The sequence below is a fragment of the Nothobranchius furzeri genome, chromosome 3 (assembly GCF_043380555.1).
Source record: "Nothobranchius furzeri strain GRZ-AD chromosome 3, NfurGRZ-RIMD1, whole genome shotgun sequence".
NCBI lineage: Eukaryota > Metazoa > Chordata > Actinopteri > Cyprinodontiformes > Nothobranchiidae > Nothobranchius > Nothobranchius furzeri.
In genome coordinates, this window is record NC_091743.1 from 90456458 (window position 1) to 90476457 (window position 20000).

The 20000-nt window shown below is 46.4% G+C and overlaps 1 protein-coding gene across 2 annotated transcripts in view; it reads left to right on the forward strand.

Moving 5' to 3' along the window:
• Nucleotides 1–20000, forward strand: part of epha7 (eph receptor A7) — a 108722-nt gene that overhangs the window by 5813 nt on the left and 82909 nt on the right. The window lies entirely within an intron of this gene.

Consider the following 20000-nt stretch of genomic DNA (forward strand, 5'->3'; position numbering starts at 1 on the left):
CTGAGGCCGTCTGACTCCTCAGGAGAGATCTTAACTGTCTGCTTATAGTAGGTTCACTGTTCTCTGAACCTAACGTTGGCACTGAGGGAGCCGCTCAGCCGTGGCGTGGGTGCAGGTGGAGTAAGTGCACATAGCTGTCAGTCATGTCATTTGAGGAGCCCCCTGTGCAGACGCAAAGGTCTTCTTCAAAACGTGTTGTGATCCACTCATTCATCGCCGTCGGCTAAGAGGGACCCCTTGTCTTTCACTTGTGGCCACCCCTCCCCTCCTCCCCTTGTGTCTTTAGCTCTTTGTAAGGAGATGTGTGGCAGTAAATGTGACTCTTCTTCTGCGCCTGCTGTGTTTGTGGAGGGAGTGTTGAAAAAGGCCTGTTGAGGAGTCCTTGCAGCCCGCGAGGGCTTCTCTCCGAGCGAAGAAGTGCGTGTTGTGAAAATAGTGCCTATTCATCCACGGGCTCTGTGTAGCGGCGTCTTCTGGTTGCAGTGGAGCCGCAGAGACATTTGGACAGAGACGGCCCTTGTGGCTGGACACTGGAGTCTTTGTTTTACTCAATGCTGAGAAAGGATGTCATCCGATTTTGACACATCGCATCATCGTGGCACTAAGTAACCAGTCTGAGGAATGAGTAACTGTTGACCCTCAGCCTGGACAAGCCAGCCGCCTCTTAACTGCTAGAAAACAGATAAAACGCACCGTATCTCCCAGCGATCCGTGCATTCCAACAAGAGAATTAATGAGAGGCTACAGCATCCCGTGGACACTGGCTCCATCCATCTCGGCTGTCAGGGAATTGGACAGAAGTTAGTTGGGGACTGATTGATGTTTGACCCCCCTAAGGGAAGGGCTGAGCCTCGTCTGACTGAACCTACTAACGCGTATGGAAGCCGCTGGGCGGCCCGAGTGGCGCGGCCAGGCTCCAGGCTTGGAGAACAGCTTGGTTTAGCATTTCAAATTAAGTCAGGAAGCCAGGAGTTGGGAGGTCTTGATGTTTCTCTGATTGATGGGGTGTGGATTTAATACAGCTCCTCCAGAGCTTAATTATGCAAATGACAGGTGTGTGCCGAATCCACAGGAGACCCAAATGGACCCAAATCACTCAGCATTGAAATAAGTTGTTGATGGATGAGATCTCATCCTGTCAGTGCCTGTGTGTGCCGGATGTGAAGAGGGGCTTCCTTTTCCTGGCTGTTGTCTCAGCAGTGCAACCCACAGATGGAGGCTTCTGAGCTCTGGTTCCAGGACAACATCCGTGTCACACAATGGGATTCCTGTTGGGTGGACGCCAAAGACATTAGCTGGAGAGAAGCTAAACCACCCACCTCAGAACTGATGAGGAGACTTTAGTCCTTCATCATGTGAAACGCTCCCATCAGGCTGTGGTCCATCTAACTTTTTGCTTCGTCCGTAGCAGCGGGCAGAATGTACTGGTTTATGATTTGGTTTGAAAACACACTCCACTATAAAGGGTGGTCCTGTTCTAAAGATTTATTCTGATGTTTTTATTCTTGCTGTTCTGAAGGAGAGATCGTTACGCATTTCTGGCATTAACTGGTTGTGTTTTTGCTTCCTTTGGATTTTCATGATCCTGAAATCTGTTTGGAATCTGCTAGAGGGCAGAAGATAAAGGCCGAGTCAGCGTTTCGGTTTCAAACGTGTTTTAATGGAGTCAGGACTGAACGGCTGCTTGACTTGATTTACGATGGCCACATTTTATTTTTGATCAACACCAGTACTTTGGTGTGGCCCAGCTGACTGATGAAACACGTGATCAAACACACAGAACAAAGAACCTATGACTTACTGAGCAGACGTCTGAATTTCCTTTTTAGAGATTAATAAAGTATTTTTATCTATCTGCAGAGGTTTGTAAGTACTTTCAAATCAATGAGACTATGCTATGATATGATATATTGTATTAACTATTAGACTAATATTAAACTGACTGAAAGTTGAGTTTTATGAAGTAATTTGTGAACTTTCTGACCGCTTTTGACTGTATTTTGTGAGCCAACAAACAGTACTCCGTTGTACTCCGTTGTACTCCGTTGTACTCCATTGTACCAAGAAGCATCTCTTCGCTCCTGCTCTGGAGAACATCTTGAAGTCTTGTCTCCTTTGCTCTGTTAGCTGACTGAAGAACAAAACAAAATGTCTCGTTATGAATGAGAACAATGAGTGTTCAGATTCCTGAAGGACAGTAAGAGCATGGCGATGGGGAGGGGGGCAGATTCCTGTCTCGACTACATTAACGTGTTTCTGTGGAGTTCCTTTGCTCTAATTCATTCTCATTAGTAGACTAAACCACAACTACTTCCTCGGAGGAAGAGGCAGCGGATTGTTGAAAATTGCGGTTTGGCAGTGGCAGATAAAGTATTTATTTATTTTAACCCCCCCCCCCCCCCCCAAATACACAGTCGTGGCTGAGGACTAGAAGCACTGAGGGGATATGCAGGTTTGAGTTGGTGCCAGCGGTGCTTTCTCTGGAATCCGCTCTGCTGTCCTGTCAACGTGTTAAATTAAACACAAATGTCTCGTTTTGCACAGAGAGGCGTTCACTCTGATTGGCCATGTGGTGAAAGTAAAACGAGCAGAAATCTAACATGAATCCGTGGATCCAAACCACACAGTCGGAATGTTTGGTCAGATCCAGGATCCACTGTGCCTTTATGACTAAGCACCTTCACATACTCGCGTAGACTTGCATAGAATCACATAAATTCACATAGCCTAACATAGAAACATATAGGCTCAAATAGAATAACATAGACTCACATAGAATTACATAGACTCACATAGATTCACATAGAATCACATAGAATAACATAGACTCACATAGAATCACATACAATTACATAGAATAACAGACTCACATAGAATCACGTAGAATAACATAGACTCACATGCCTCATGATCATGGTCATGGTTTCGATTCCTGCTCCCGCCACAGGCATTCTGCTGTTGTGTCCTTGGGCAAGAGAATTCACCCAACTTGCCTGTGTTGGTGGTGGTCAGAGGGGCCGACGGCACCAAATGGCAGCCTCGCCTCTGTCAGACCACCCCAGGGCGGCTGTGGCTACAAAGTAGCCAAGCCTACAGTGTGTGAATGTGAGGGATGAAAGCGTCTGAGTGTCCTAAAAAGCGCTATATAAGTTTGATGTATTATTATTATTATTATTATTATTATTATAGAGTCACATAGAATAACATAGACTCACACAGAATCACACAGAATATCATAGACTCACATAGAATCACATAGAATAACAGACTCACTTAGAATAGCAGTCTTAAATAGAATCACATATAATTACATACAACAACATAGACTCACATAGAATCACGTAGAATATCATAGATTCACATATAATCACATTCAATAACATAGACTCACATAGAATCACATATAACTACATAGAATAACATAGGTTCACATATTATCACATAGAATAACATTGACTCACATATAATCACATAGACTCACAAAGAATCACATAGAATAGCTTTGGACAAAAGCGTCTGCTAAATACATAAACATAAACATTATAATCATGTAGAATAGCATAGATTCACATATAATCACATTGAATAAAATAGACTCACATAGAACCACAGATAATTACATAGATTAACATAGACCCATGTAGAATAATGTAGAATAGCACCAATCCACATAGAATCAAATAGAATAACATAGACTCACATATAATCACATAGAATTACATAGGCTCACATATTATCACATAGAATAACATAGACTCACATATAATCACAAAGAATTACGTAGACTCACGTAGAATCACATAGAACTACATAGACTCACATGGAATCACATAGAATAACATAGATTCACATAAAAGCACATAGAATAACAGATTCACATAGATTCACATAGAATCACATAGACTCACATAAAATGTTTTAATTATGTTTCAGTTCTGTTGAAAAAACTTCTTACATTCAACAAAAACTGACCAGTTTATCTAAATAAATTGTTTCAGTTCAACAGAAAAACAGAACTTAAAAATCTAGAAATCCGTTAGTCAGAAATATTTTATTCACTGAAGTTTTCCATGATTACATGAATAAATAGTAATTTAAAATAATAACAACTTCAAATTCAAATAAAAAGACTTTTGGATGAGATAAATAATGAGTAAATCTTTTTGTAATAAGTGCTTAATTTCACTCACTGATGGCGATGAAGACGATGAAGTCTCTGCTCAGTTGTTTTGATGAAGATTTAAACCTATTTTTATTCATCTTGTTTGGGCCGTTGCATTTCTGTCATTCCAGTCAATGACGACTTTAATGAGCATCAGGAGTTTAAAAACATGCAGATTAAGAAAACATTTTATTTGTGCGTTTCATTCCATGACTTTCCACCTTTTCCATGTTTATTGTTCAATTGTGTTGCTCTGTTTTCCACACCATGGACATCATCCTGAATGAGTCCAGATTTCATCAGACTCACGTGGTTCTGGCGCTCGCAGACAGTCGGAGTGAGCAGCGTGAGTCGTTCTCTCTCATCGTGTCAGAGGCACTTCCACAGTGATTACAAACAACAAGCTACTTGATTAAAGGCGAAAGCCACAGATTTGGATTTCTGACCCAGTGTGCGCCCCTCTCCAGCAGATTACAAACATTTCCTGGGTAAACACTCTTCCTTTGCCGTTTTCTCCCCTGAGACCGCGGCGTCTTTATGCTAATTGGTCACGGCTATTTCCATTTTAGCCCAAAGAAAGGTGACGGCTTATCAACGCTGAGGTTTTGGAATGCGACCTGCCAGTCCAAATTTGCGCCTGTGTGCTGCTCGCATGAATGGAGAGAATCTGAGTAAACATTCCTCACCCTCTCACAAACAAAGCCATATGGCTGACGTGGCTTTGTGCGAGCATGAAAGAGAGACCTCTGTGACTTTATGTCACATAGCGTTACTCCCGAGGAGATGTGGAGGCCGGCGCTTGGCTGCGTATGGGCTCGGTGAATATTACCTTCACTCACACATGGCTGCAGACGGCTGCAGGGGCACAATGGAGGCCTGCCGGTTGTGTTTAGTAACATGAGCACCCAGGCTGACAGGACAGTGTCAGGAAGAAGATGGATGATCGCAGCAGTTGACCCCTGATCGCCAGAGGAGTCACCTCCACCAGCCCCTCTCCCTGCATGACAAAAGACCCCCCCCCCCACACACACACACACACCCCGTGCAGCGGCTCTCATCTCTACTTGCACTAACAGGTTTAGACATCTCCATCGATCCCTGCCTTCAATCCTTTTGCCGTTCTAAGCTTTTACCCTCTTTAGCTATCCAAACGGTGGCACAGATGTCTTTTTTGTAATTGCCTGCCTGCATGAGAGGGATCTGATCAGGCGGGCGAACTCCGTGTCAGAAGACAATGGCTTTGGTGTTCTGTTTGGTGCCCCCGTGGCACGAAGGTGAAAGTGATATGTGACGGGGCCCGGGGTCCCGCATCAGGGAGGGCCGTGGTCCTCTGGGAGGCCGCAGACCCCCGCTTCTGTGCTTCAATCTTCCTCTAAGAGGAAAGTCAATAACTTATTACATAACTGCAGTTTTCTTCCGTACGTCTGTTCAGAGGAGAGGGAAGCTAACTTCAGCCTGCAGCTCCACGCTTCACAGGGACACGTTTTACTCACAGCCCTCGTGTCCAAACGAGTTTTTTAATACAAATAGAAGCATGTGATGGGTAAAGGTGTTAGCTGTGACTCAGACGTGATGCGTGTGTGTGGTTTCACGCCAATCCAAACCGTTTGAAATACTGGGATTAGCAGCTGAAATGTCAGCATAATTCCTACAGATTATCAGGTTTCTGTCCAATGACCAGTGGGTTTTCAACTTAAACTAAAGGTGCGGTTGTAAAGCTTGGACAGTGACTCTGCTGCACGCGAGGTCTGTCTGAATGGTCACAGAGGCGCTGCGTTACCTCGGTGAGGAGTGGGCTGTGGTCAGGGCGGGGTCGGCTCAAAAAGTCAGCCCGGCCATTTGGAGCTGACACCGGCCCGCCAGTTTTTACACACCAGCTCTCTAACTCTCTAACTCCATATCCATCATGTTTTGGTTGTTTCCTTGCTCCAGCACATGTGGAACAACACATCGACTGGCCCAGAAAAGCCGCTGATACCCAGCTGCTTGTTTTAAGCAACAGAAACAGTAAAGTGGAAAATAAAATTAGTCAGAAAATGAAGTTTCTATGTCAGCGCTTCAGATCAGTTACACTGAGTACGTTTACATGCAGCCAATATCCGGGTTATGATCGGGTTAAGGTCGGTGTTCGGGTTTCTGAGTTGATCAGAATAACCCGTTTACAAGCATAAATAGAAAGATTTACCTCTAACTTGCATAACCCGATGTAAACACGGACGTTGGGGTAGCGTCAGGACGTGTGGACTACGTCCAGACGCAATATGCCTCATTTCCGGTTCTTCTTGTTCCGGCATCCGTGAAAACAACAACATGTTTCCCAGTTCGGAAGAGATAGCGACCGCGTTTGTTTGCGCTTTAGTTTCCTCGTCACTCCAAAAGTGTGGTGCTGTGCCGCGACTCGCCATGTTGCTCCCAACCTGTTGTTTACTTCCGGAGTTCTGGCGCATACAAGACGCCTCGCTACTCAAAAGACCAAGATTCCTTGCGAACAGAGCATGTGCAGAACACACGCTTTGATGGGGATATCCCGATATGCGTTTACACGACCAAACATTCGGGTTAGAAAAGGGATACCCCAGGTGTAGTAACCGGGCTTTTAAAAGCCCGGTTATGAGCATATCCGGGTTTTTGGCGGTGTTTACATGGACCTGCGGAACCGGGTTATTGTGAATATTCGGGTTTTAAAAGGGTTACTGGCTGCATGTAAACGCACTGACGGTAACACGCACGCACACACACACACACACACACACACACACACACACACACACACACACACACACACACACACACACACACACACACACACACACACAATCACACGCACACACACACACACAATCACACGCACACACACACACTATCACACACACGCGCGCGCACACACAAACAATCACACACACACACACACACACACACACACACACACACACACACACAATCACACGCACGCGCGCGCACACACAAACAATCACACACACACACACACACACACACACACGTGCGCACACACACACACACACACACGTGCACGCACACACACACAATCACACGCACGCACGTGCACACACACACACACACACACAATCACACGCACGCGCGTGCACACACACACACACACACACAATCACACGCACGCGCGCGCACACACACACAATCACACACACACGCGCGTGCGCGCGCACACACACACACACACCCACACACACAATCACATGCATGCGCGCGCACACACACACACACACACACACACACACAATCACATGCATGCGCGCGCACATACACACAATCACACACACGCGCGTGCGCGCACACACACACACACACACACACACACACACACACACACAATCACATGCATGCGTGCGCACACACACACCCACACACACAATCACACGCACGTGCGCGCACACACACACACACACACACACACACACACTTCCTGCTTTTGCTGTACCTGCTCCAGGTAACGGGCTCTTGTTGTTCACAGACTAAACGTCTCGTTTCTGTTGACCTCTTGTTCCGTGGGTCAGAGTGGAGTAACGATAGCTCCCCATATTTATTATATAATTCACTTATTGCACCATATTTGAACTATTGTATAGAAATCTGGGGCACAACATATAAAACCTATACTAATTATGTCTATATGAAAAGCAATAAGAATCCTTACAAGGAGTGATTACAGAGATCCATCTAACCCGTTAAACATTAATATTCTATGACCTGGTGGACTACAACACTTCTAAATGTATGTATAATGCAAACAAAAACACTTCCTAAAAATGTACTTAGAAGATTTATAAAAAGACAGAGTAGATATGAACTAAAAGGACATGAATTATTTACAACACCTAAGCATGGAATAATTATAATGGAGCGCTGTGTCTCTATATATGGAGTTAAAATATGGAATAAGGTAGGTAATCAAGGACGTGAAAACGATATTTACTTTAAAAAACTGATTAAAAATGAAATACTGGAATCATATAAGTGCAAATCAATTATATAAAATAAATAAATAAATCTATAGAAGATGTGTGTAGGTATATTCATGCGTGTATGTTTGTTCATGTGTATATGTAGTGGATACGTGTGTATTTCTATATGTATGTGTATAGATGAAGTATGTGCGACCATATGGGCACTTTAATGCATACATGTATGAATAGGTATATGTGCAAAAATCCTTTTACTTTTGAATTATTATTACTATTAATTTTTTCTTTCTTCTTTACAAATTGAACTCGTCAGCTAACCCGTCGAGCAATGGCTTTAGGCTAATTTATAATTATTGTTGTTTCAGTGTAAAAATGTTATTTTAGTTAAAAAGGGGCAGATAACATAAGTTTTATTCTTTCTGTTCCCTTTTCCTTTTCTTGGTTTGAGAAACCTCGTTTTATTTGTTAGTATAGTTTTTTTCTGTTTTGGTAATAAATGAAATAAATAAAATAAATAAAAACATTCAGAAGAAATCAGAATCATCTCGTGATGTCTCTGGAGAGAGGAGGAGACACTGACGGTGCAGCTAAAGAAGAAGCTCCTCCACGTGAACGTAGACAGGGTTAGGGAAGACGGAAGACTCTGATCCTGGTGTATGGGTGGATGATGCTTCAACTCTAGGATGAAGGAGCTTCTTGGATTATTTGCATGTTGAGAGTTTCCACATTCCAGTGTAAATGATATCACATGAAGTTGGTTTGAGTAAAGTGCAGCTGACCCGGCAGCAGCTGGGAGCTGATTCTGTTCCAGCTCGGGGTGGGGGGCTGGTTTGGGTCAGGAGGGTTGGTCGGCATGGGCACAATCCAGACCTAATGCTCAGCTGCTGACTGAGGACAGTTTTAGTTGAGATCTGGACCGGGCTGCCGGGTGCTTTGGTGCTTCAGACCTTTAGCCCGTGTTCTTTAATTCCCAGAATCCTCTCTGTGTCTTTTAGCGCCGCTTCCTCTCAGAGTGGACCACCTCATCCATTAGAGGTATCTGCCTGGCTGGACTTAAGTGCCCGCTCTCCTGTTTTCATGCAAGTTAAACGAACTAAACAAAAGACGATTAGGCAGGGACGTTTTCCATGTCACCGAGAAGCCATTTCAAACAGCTCGCTCAGCACGACAGCCCGGAGGAGCTACCAGCTCTCAGAAGGGCTGCGTGCAGATTCATGACACAGCTCAGGCAGCCGAGAGGCCATAACTTTACTGATGTAATGCATTTAATCTGAGAATGCTCTTTATTTCCACCTCCAGATCCGGGCTGTAAATAAGCAGCAGGGCAGAAAGAGAAGGCAGGTGATTGAATTTGTTGTTTATTTGTACCGATGTCAGCAGTGACTAATGGAGTTTTGCTTTGTGCAAATACATTTTCTCTTCCTTTATATTTTATTTCTCTCCACAGCTGTTATATGTACAGCTGGTTTTTTTTTAGCTTTCCATTTAATCCTGAAGTAAAAAACAATCCTTCAGTCTTTTTCTAAAGTAGTTACTTCCTGCTGGAAGTTACTGAGTATCGCCAGCCACGCTCAGGTAACCGAAATGAGACGTCCTAAAGGAACGTGCATATCAACACATTGTTGCTTCAATGAGTCAGAGGAAAGCGTGAAACTCACTCAGAGATTTGAAACCTGGAGCTCAGGACATGTTCTCATGAAGCCTGCCCTCAGAGCGGGTGGTTCGACTCCCTGGTCCATAAACCGCAGTTATTGTTACGGCCATCGACATATAAATATTGGACAATGGGTTTCCATAGACTCCAATAACATACTTTTGAGGCTAAATGGGAGGTGGCCACCACCGCCATTTTGACCGTGTCACAGGTTCCGTCAAGCCCAGATAATTCCATAAAAGGGAAGAGAGGTGGAGCTGAGGGTGGGGCTGTAAGGCTGGGATCAACTGACGACACCCGGTCGAACTAGCTACAAGCTAACCTGAAGCTAACCCAAAGCTAACGCAGAGGTGGGAGCTAAGCTAACGTAGGTAGCAACCTAGCTACAACCGGAGTTAACTGTGCACAACACCAGAGCTTCTGAGTCAGAGATACGCCGGGCTGACCGCTGGGTAAAACCGGGTGGAACACAGAGGTCTCCCGAGAGCTCCACAAGCCGATAGTGGGAACCCAGCTCCACCAACATGTTATATTTCAACCCATTTTCTAAAGTGCAGCATTATGTTAAATGCACTGGGTTTTACCCTACTACATTTAAATTTCATGGTTAAACAGTACATGTTAAAATCTAAGGTCAGCTCGGCAGTGACCTAAAATACATAAATATAATTTTACTTACCGAAAAACATGAAGTGGAGACTCCTTGGACGCTCTATTAGTGCAATTAATGCCACAGCAAGTCATTTTGTCCAACAATTGCACAAAAAATATCCAAAAAGAACGCACAAACGCTACAACTAATGATCTAAGTTAAGAGACTGAAAATGGCGGAACAGTTTCCAAGCCAGGCTGAGGCTCTACTGAGGCCTTTCCACGGAGCTAGCTCTGTGGTCACGTGGGTCTGATGCTCATTAATTATACAGAATTTTAGGCTTTTAATACACTTAAACAGAAGAGTGAGAAAAAAATTCACCCCCCTCAGAGTTGTCATGAGTGTAAACTAGATCATTTAAACCAAAAACATGTTCTGGTACCAGGCTGTAAACATGTTTATTTCTGCTGTGAAATTGGTATTTTTAACATGGGAGTCAATGAGGATTTGCTCGCTTCTGACACCAGCCCCTAGTGGATGAGGGTGGAACTGCAATTCCTCTCATTTCCGGGTTTGCTTCAATTTTTCAGCCGCATTGTGGGGGCTTGGTTACGGCTGGTGCGGCACTCGCGTATCTTACTAGCCTGGCCTGCCAGACTCGTCCTCTGTCTGCACAGAGAGCTAGTCTGGTACCTCACAGACAGAGAGGCTCACGAGGGGCGGGACTAGCCAGCTCAAAAATAACCAATCAGAAAAAAAGGTTGAAATGCCCACTGTACCACGCGACGGTGAAGTTTTTTTGCTGTAGTCAAAAATGGTGTCTGGCGACGGCGCAAACATCTTTTTTTAGAAGAAAGGCTTTTAGTGCTTTTATTTGTTGTTGTTTTAAAGACATTCTTGTCATTTAGAACAGAGGAAAGAGCCGCAGCGAACTCCGCTTCAGACGCCATGTTTATGACAAACTCAAGGTTGTGGTGCGTGAGGCGTTCGCTGCTCAACACTGATTGGTTTGGTTAGAATTCTCAGGAGGTGGGGTTATTTGAATGGGAGCGTTGGAGCTTGGGGCTGACTGGTCAGGCTAATAACTAACATAATCAGTAACTCTGGTGAATCTCCAGACTGACGGGTCACCAGCTCCACGTCATGAACACCAGTCTTTACCACAGTCTGGTTCCAGTTATTACCTTGGATCTGTCATACTGGTCTTCTCTGTAAAATTCTAAATGGTCACATTTCTATGGAGCGGCTATAGCCCCAACAGCATTAGCTTGACTCGCACTATATCTCTATTGGAGTCTGGCTTTCATCTTTGCTGTTTCCAAGCAGGCACTTCCTTCGGGTTTCCCTGCTTAGAGGGCAAAGCTGTGTGCCCTCCAACGCAGTGTACGGGGATGCTAATCTTCTCATTGTTTCTCATGGAAGGCTACTTATCTCCAGCTAAGCACAGGTACCTCGAATGAATGGCCCGGTTGTGTGGATGTGTGGAGCATGGCAGCAGTCAGACAGAGCCATTCCAAGTATGTGTGGGGTTGGGGAGAGGATTCAGCGTAACATCACATCAGTCTTAAACCGTTTAATAGACGTTCCAGTGCCTCATTTTAATTATGCCTCTGGCTTTATTGTTGCCATGTCCTTGCATCCCTCCTCCTTCCAAGGCTTAGCTCCCAGGGGAGGTGTCACTGTTCAGAATGAGCTGGTTGGAAGGAGGTGGACCTTGAAACTCTATCTTTGTTTCATAAACAGTTTTTCAGTAAAGACTCTTCTTTCTTTTCTGGGTCTGGTATTTGTTCTGAGGCAGGCAGGCGCCTTGACTCACATGTATTAAGCACGCCAGCTCCAGGGATGGATGGATGAATGGTTGAATGGGTGGATGGGTGAATGAGTGGATGGATGGATGGATGGATGGTTGAATGGGTGGATGGGTGGATAAATGGATGGATGGATGGTTGGATAGGTGGATGGATGGATGTTGGATGGATGGATAAATGGGCGGATGGTTGAATGGGTTGATGGGTAGTTGGGTGAATGGGTGGATAGATGGATGGATGGATGGATGAATGGGTGGATGGGTGGATAGATGGATGGATGAGTGAATGGGTGGATGGATGGATGGATGGATGGATGGATGGATGGATGAATGGGCAGATGGGTGGATGGATGAATGGGCAGATGGGTGGATGGGTGAATGGGTGGATGGTTGGTTGGATAGGTGGATGGATGGATGAATGGGTGGATGGGTGAATGAATGAATAGATGAATGGGTGGATGGATAGATGGATGGATGGATGGGTGGATGAATGGATAATGGGTGGATGGTTGGATAGGTGGATGGATGGGCGGATGGGTGGATGGATAGATGGATGGATGGATGAATGGGTGGATGGGTGGATGGGTGAATGAATGGATGAATGGGTGGATTCTAAAGAACAAAAATTGAAAAGTGAACTGACCTTTTATTAGCTTTTCATTCATCCAGTAAAGTAAGTCTATCATATTTATTTGGTTCATTTAGATGAACGGTTGGAGTTTAGATCCAGAAGGACCTCCTCGGTGTGCAGACTTGTGTTGGTGACGATTCGAGAATCAGAGGGTCGTATGTCCTTCACTAGTCCCTGTCCCAAACCCCTCTCCGTTTAGTTTCTGTGGTCAGAACTGCGACTAGGGCCTGATTTTCACAGCAAGACAATTATGTTGATTTTTGACCCGATCTTCCCCTTCAGCAGTCTTAAGGACCCCCTGATTACCGTATCAGATATTCTGGCTATGTGTTGTGTGTTGAGAGTGCTCTGATCTGCTCAGAAGCACGTTGGAATCACAAATCAAAGCTATTCAACATGTCCGATTGTCCTGGTCTGATATTGAGGTTGAGCAAGCATGCTGCCCAAATGTGGCGTGTAGCCAGAAAGTGAGGTGTTGGGAGTGTGTTGCACCGAGGAACAGGAATCTCAATCCTCCTCCTCTTCTGTCATATTTGAGAGGTTTTGCATGCACTTCCATCTAATATGGGAACGCTCACATGTAGAATCAACAGGACCAAACTGGCGTATCTAGGAGGTTTTATCACCATGCGGAGGGTCTCATAAGGTTCTGTGTGCGCCGGGCCTCCGTTGCAAATGACCTGAGAGCAAACTGAGATGTTTTTGTGACCAAAGTAACGAGAACATTCTCAGTTTGTGTGCAGGAATGTGGCCTACCTGGCTACAAATCCGAAATACGCAAAAGCACCAGCGAAGCACACGGCTGTAGTCCAGTCGTTGTAAGTCGGCGTCTGACTGACCGGCTCATAAGATGAAGATTTTACGAAGAAACAAAAACCACAGCTAACTAGTGAGGCTCTTTAGGCGTCACACGTCGACGTTGGTCTGAACAACATGCTACATCTGATGGTGTCACTGGTCTGTAGAGGTTCCCACTAGTTTATGCAGAAGTTCAACGAATCTCTGGAATGTTGCCTTTGCTTTACTCCCGACGTTAGCTCCTGTAAAAGTCCACGCCGCCCTCAGGCACCGATGAGTTGAGTCTTCCTAGGTGTTGCTAGTGGTGTTGCTGGAGTTTTTCACAGGTCCGGTGGTCTGCGTTGCTCTGAATCACTCACAAGATGTACAGCTTCTTACATCGGAGGGGAAAGACCACAGGGTCTAGTCCATAAAAGAGAAGCAGCCATAGCTCAGTGTGCATAAAAGGCCAGTAAACAGAGTCTGATGGATGTCCACACTGAGACCTACAGTTTATTGAGGCAAAGAACATAAGTCACATTTAATCAGACCAAAGCACGCAGGCCCTGGGCCACACTAATGCATAAGAAATCAGCTCTGTGTGAGCTATTGACATCCCTCTGTACACTCGTAACACACGGTCATGGTCCTAATTGTGCTCCTTGAAAGTGAAACTGAAAAACATAAAGTAGGAGTTGGGCTCTTAAAAGGCATTTCATGCTTGTCAGAGCATCCAGCTCGACGTGGGGCGTTCCCAGCCGTCTGACAGAGTGTTTATGATGGTATTAACGTCCAATAGCACAGCGGTAGAAGCAATCAGCTGAGCTTAAAGGAGGAATGGGCTTTTCTTCTCACGTAGTTAATGATTTAATTTGGTTTTACACCAGCTTATCTGTCACAGCTGCTTGTGTTTGGACAGCAGAGGAACTTGCCAACGGGTGAAACACGGACCTGACCCCTCACCTTCCACACTCACACAGAGGTGAGTCCGGTAGTCCTGGAGCCGCTCTGGATGCACCTGACTATCAGGACCAGGGCTGATGAGGCCTAGCCGGAGAAAGGGTATTCCAGACTCAGCTGGCATTGAGCCCAAAGGCTCTGATTGTATCCCGCTTCCTGTGGTGCTTGAGCCGTGTTCACTTGTTTCTATGGGTGAGTCAGCAGTGGGAACCTCTGATCTCCACACGGGTGCATTTTGGAGAAGTTAAACAGACCCTTCACGTCCTGATAAGCGCTCCAGCATGATGGAAGTCAGCAGGAGTTAGGGTGTGCTCTCTCTGCTCTCTGGGTGTTGAGAGAAAACCAGACTGGGATCGCCTAAAAACCACCACGACCGTCAGATCACCAGTTCAGTCCTGTAGCGTCCAGCTTCCTGTGAGCCGGTTAAACTACAGGAAGTCCGTTCCAAAGGGGGTGGGGCTCTCACCTGTCATGTCACTGGTCCTGGTGAAAGCTTACGTCTTGTTGATGTTTTCTGAACTCTGTGGTGTGTGACACACACACACACACACACTTTAATGTTGGTGTGAGAACCACACAGAGGAAATCCAGCCCACGGCTGATAGGATGTACTTTATAGCAGGCTGAGTTCACAAATGATATTCATGAAGACCTTAGAGATCAGCTGTAGTAATCATTTAATGGAGAGCAGTGGTGTTTTTTCCAAATAAGAAAATAAACAGTTTTCTTTATCACGGCTGACCCGTTCCACCTGGCATTCATCAGCAGCCGGCCCGGCGTGTTGGTCCTGTCGGCGGCTCTCCTCCCTCTGCCTCCTTTATCACTCTAATGGGGTGCTATCTTCCTGGCTTCTCTCTCCGGGTCTCCACAGCTCTGCTCGCCTCCCTTCTGCACGCATTCTCTCCACATACGCCTGGGCGGATTTAACACATAATCAGGCCGGACGGGAGGGCGGCTGGAGGAGAAGGGGGAAGGCCTGGCTCTGACAACACTCATCATTCGAGGGCCGTGGAGGCGGAAGGGCCCACACTAGTCCTTCTCACTTTGCTTCAGTAGTCTCCCAAAAGAGGGGCTTTCCCACAGCCCCCAGCCAGCTCGCTGATGGGTTGCAGTAATATGGAGACAGATGAGGGGAGTTCGGCGTTCAGGCTGCCCCGCTCTGCCTCCGCTTGGTCTGTGCTCAGCAGCAATAACCTTTAACCTTGATCGGATGTTTGGGTGGTGAGCAAATAAAAAAAAAAGCTTCATTTCGAACTCCTTTGACAGGTGAGGGATTGTCTCAGGTTATTTTCTACCTCAGATAAAAGCAAACCCTTAAGATGTGAACGCTGAGTGTTTGCTGGTGACCCCGCCTCCCTGTGACCCTGAACAGAACTCGGCAGGTGTGGGAAACAGATGCTTTTGTCTGCAGACACCCAACGTCACGTGCTGCTCATATCAGTCGTGTGCAAACTGATCGATCGTCACGGCACGACCTGGAATGACCCGGTGTAAAGTCGGTATTTGTAGTTCAGTTAATTATATAAACCCACCTGGGTGAGACCCCCCCCCCCCCCCCCCCCCACCCACCCAGGCCAAAGAGATGAGAACACTGCTGCTACCTCTGCTCTGATTGGTTCAGTGCTCACCTGGATTACTAGCCTGGCAAGTCCTCCTATACATGTGAGGTCAGAGTCTAGCCACGACCCTAAAGATCAGAGGGCCACTGACTAATTCCTGGTGACTGGTTCTGTTCTGCTAGCGACCCAAACAACCATTCAGGCCATCATGTGTCAGTGAAAGCCCTGGTGTCAGAGCCCAGAGAGAGGACGAGTCCCTGCTGCTCTCCAGCCTCCTTCCATCAGCCCGCGTGTCACGACTCTGCCAAAGTCAGAAAAACTGAATGCAGTTCAGGAACGTTAAGACGCTCAGCTGAGAGGACAAAGGAAATAAACCGGATCTTACAAAAATAGAAAACTCCATGTCCTCGTTCTTTTTCTGTGTGTCTGTGGGAGATAAGGAGACCCGGTCCTCCTCTCCGGGCTCTGATACAGACACTAGAGTCACTAGAGTGTTTGATTATCTCTGTGTGACTCGTCTGAGGACCTGTCCCTTCTCAGGCTCTTTGTCCTCAGTCTGAGTAGAAGTGCTGACTTCTCCTCCCCCCCTCCCCCATGTGACCACTGAGGGGAAATTACAGATGCTTTCCTTTAGCGTGCCGTGGAACAGGCTGGAATGTAAGACCTTGACTTTTCTTCTCTCTCTTTCTCTGCTAAACCTCAGCCCGCCCCAGAAGGACTGACTTGTGTCTCTAATAAGCCCGCTGCTGGTTCTGGTGCTGAACGTCTTCAACGGGCTCTTTGTAATCCGGCCCAGGCAGCCATCAGCTGTTATCGGAACGAGGAGAAGACCAGACTCCCATAAATAGACTCCTCTCTGAGGAGTCGTGTGGAAAGACTTCATCCCCGCTCCCTCAGTGACACGGTGCACCGAGTCGTCCTGACAAAGTCGTTCGGGCTTGTGACGAGTCGGAGCTTTGATGTGATGTTTGAACGTGCTCGTGTGTTAAGGAGGTGATGTTTCCTCTGAGGAACGTGTTGCTGCAGGGACCGTCGTCACAAGAAACCCTTCCCGTTCTCCCGTTTTGGCTCCTCGGCATGTGGAGCTCGGAGAGCGGGAGCCGGCTTGGTGCTGGAACAGGAATGCCGGGCTGGGATGGCTGTGTTTGTACTTGTCACTCAGTGAACAGCCCGTGGTGGGGAGAGCTGCAGAAACACGTAGTCGCCCGTGTCACACAGACATTCGATTTTTGAGACCTCATTTGACGCCTTGTTGGCTCTGTAAACATTTTCTGGTTGCCAGATTCGGTCGGGCGTGCTGGTAAACAAACTCTGCCGCTGGAAAAGCTATGATGAGTTTGACTCGTGAGCCTGCCAAGAACAGGGAAACGACGAGGAATGAAAGTAGACCTTATGAGTAGCGACGAGCAGTGAGAGGGCCTTCAAAACGGGCATTACCGGGTTTTTAAACACAGCAGGTCATAAAAACAATCGGTCTGCTTGGAAAGCTTCGAAACGTCCGAGTGTGGGGAACGTAGATCGGAGCGATGCTTCTCAGAGATGAACAGATACTTAATAATAAATACAAAACACAGCTGAACGAGTGCAAACCTGGATAATCTGAAGTGACGCTGTCTATGAAATATGTTTGATGGCAGAGTTCCTGCAGCTGGACGGATCTCGTTCACCCGTCAGCCCGGTTCTGTTGTCACTGCATGCTCTCTTAGTGTGGCGATTGCTGTAAAGACTCTGACACAAGTCAGTGACTCGATGTGCTGGTGATGGTTCTCAGTCTTCCAGGTCATGTAATCCATGGAATATGGGAAACTGGAAAATGGGAGAGCTTCAGTTTGCAAGCTTGACCCCAGTGGCGTGTTTAGGTCTTTTAAAATGGGGTGGCCCAGGCGAGGCACAACTTTCTGCATGGGTGGCACCAATGGTTATGCTTATTTGTTTTACCCCCAAGCCTTTTGTGGACAATGGAACGCCTATTTAAAGATAAATTAGTGTGGTGGTGGCACCTGGGGTGGCCAATCAGATTCCAAGGGTCTCCTTACATGGGACACTTTCATCTAACTGGCACAAGAAACTGTAAAGGGACTTGTCTATAGTAGACAGAATGGAGGTGGGTGGACGTAGAGACACACTTCAGTTTAAGGGTACACCTTACTGTTGTTGGGGTAAACCAGGTCTTCAGCACCGTCTTAAGTCCAGGAGCTGCTGCGCTCCTCTCAGTGTGAATGCTGGGGAGTTAAGCTAACATCCCTCTGCAGGCCAGACTCTGTAGCAGGAGAGCATGAAGCTAAACTAAGCAGCTGCACCTGAAGCTGGATGTTACCGTGGAGATTTACCAGAAACAGGATGAACACTGTCAGCACTCCTCAGAAGGATTTGTGCTGATTCTAGCTCAGGTCAGTAGATCCTGTCTGCTGGTCGTGTGGGAGGCAGGCCGGGTTCTGCCTGGGTTGGTCTCCTCGGCACACGAGACACCCGTCAGAGGAGCTGTTCAGTAGGCGCTGTGGGTGATAGAGGTGGGACCGGGTTAGGGTTAGGGCTGTCTCCAGTTAGCGCCTAACAAAAGGTAAAGAGAGATCATTTCTGCTCTGGAAACAACTAAAAGATGGTGGTGTCACACGGCTGCACCAAAGTGATGGCGCTGGAGTCAGGAGATGCTCCAGGTCCTCCAGAGTCTGATTCTCTGCTCCTGCTGCCGGCTGAAGAAAACAAAAACCAGAACAGAGGTGAAGTGGTGACAATCACAGCTCCTTCACCCCGGTGACTCATGAAAAATGCATCTCAGTATAATCTGATAGTTTGTATGCAGAACTATTCTCAGCATCAGACTGGTTCTGTTTGGCCCGAACACGGCTTACCTAACCCCAACCCGCTCCAGAGGTGAGGGAGGAATGAAGGCGTGGCCCAGAGTGCTGAGTCATGCTTCTGCTGCTGACCACGAAGCTTCAGTTCAGTCTGGAAACGTTCATCCTTCCTGGGTCTGATCCGTCCTACGTGTGTGTGTGTGTGTACGTGTGTGTGTGTGTGTGTGTGTGTGTGTGTGTGTGTGTGCGTGCGTGTGTGTGTGTGTGTGTGTGTGTGTTTTGACCAGCGGTGGCACGTGGTTTGAAGGAGAGGCAAACAAATAAATCAGGTTGAGGTGGCTTTATTGCAGCATGTTTGACACCAACATTCCCTCACACCAACACTCACTGCCTTTTATAACGAAGTGACTGATTGGAAGAAACCAAGAAGAGGGGTAATCAAAGAAATAATAACTAAATAATATTTACAGAACCCAACCACCAAAATAATAAATGGTACCAAACATTTACATAAATACAAATCATACTAAATAAATCCAAGTTCAATCAAACAGAAACTAGGTTTCACATAACTCCTCCAAGAATCGCCCCTCCTTATTTAAGTGGTATGCTCCAGCAGCTTAAAAGCAGCACCTGGGACACAAACTTCCCTTTGCTGCCCCGCCCTGCTGAGAAGACAATACCAGCAAGGTGAGTGAAACTTTGGAGATCAACTTAAACACAAATTGACATTTAACAAACATTTGCTCTTTACACAGGAAGGGTGGCCAGTCCCTCTGCTTCTAAAGAATCTGTTTTAAATGTCCAACATGAAATAAATAACTTCAGTAACAAAACATGTTGTCTGTAACTCAATCAGAAACATAACAAATCATAATGAATGGAACCCCTGGTCTCCATTACAGTGTGTACTATGTGTGTGTGTGTTCTACATGAGTGTGGCCCCGCCCCCCTCTCCCTGATAGGACCGGCCCCCTGCTGACAGCAGCGGTCTGGTGGAGCACCTGTAGGTGCAGCTCAGTGGCTGTCGGGTCTTGTCCTCCCCACCAGGAGAGCTGCTGTGGGATTCTGGGACTTTCTCCGACAACCAGAACCTCCTGAAGACATTTAGTGGTTTGT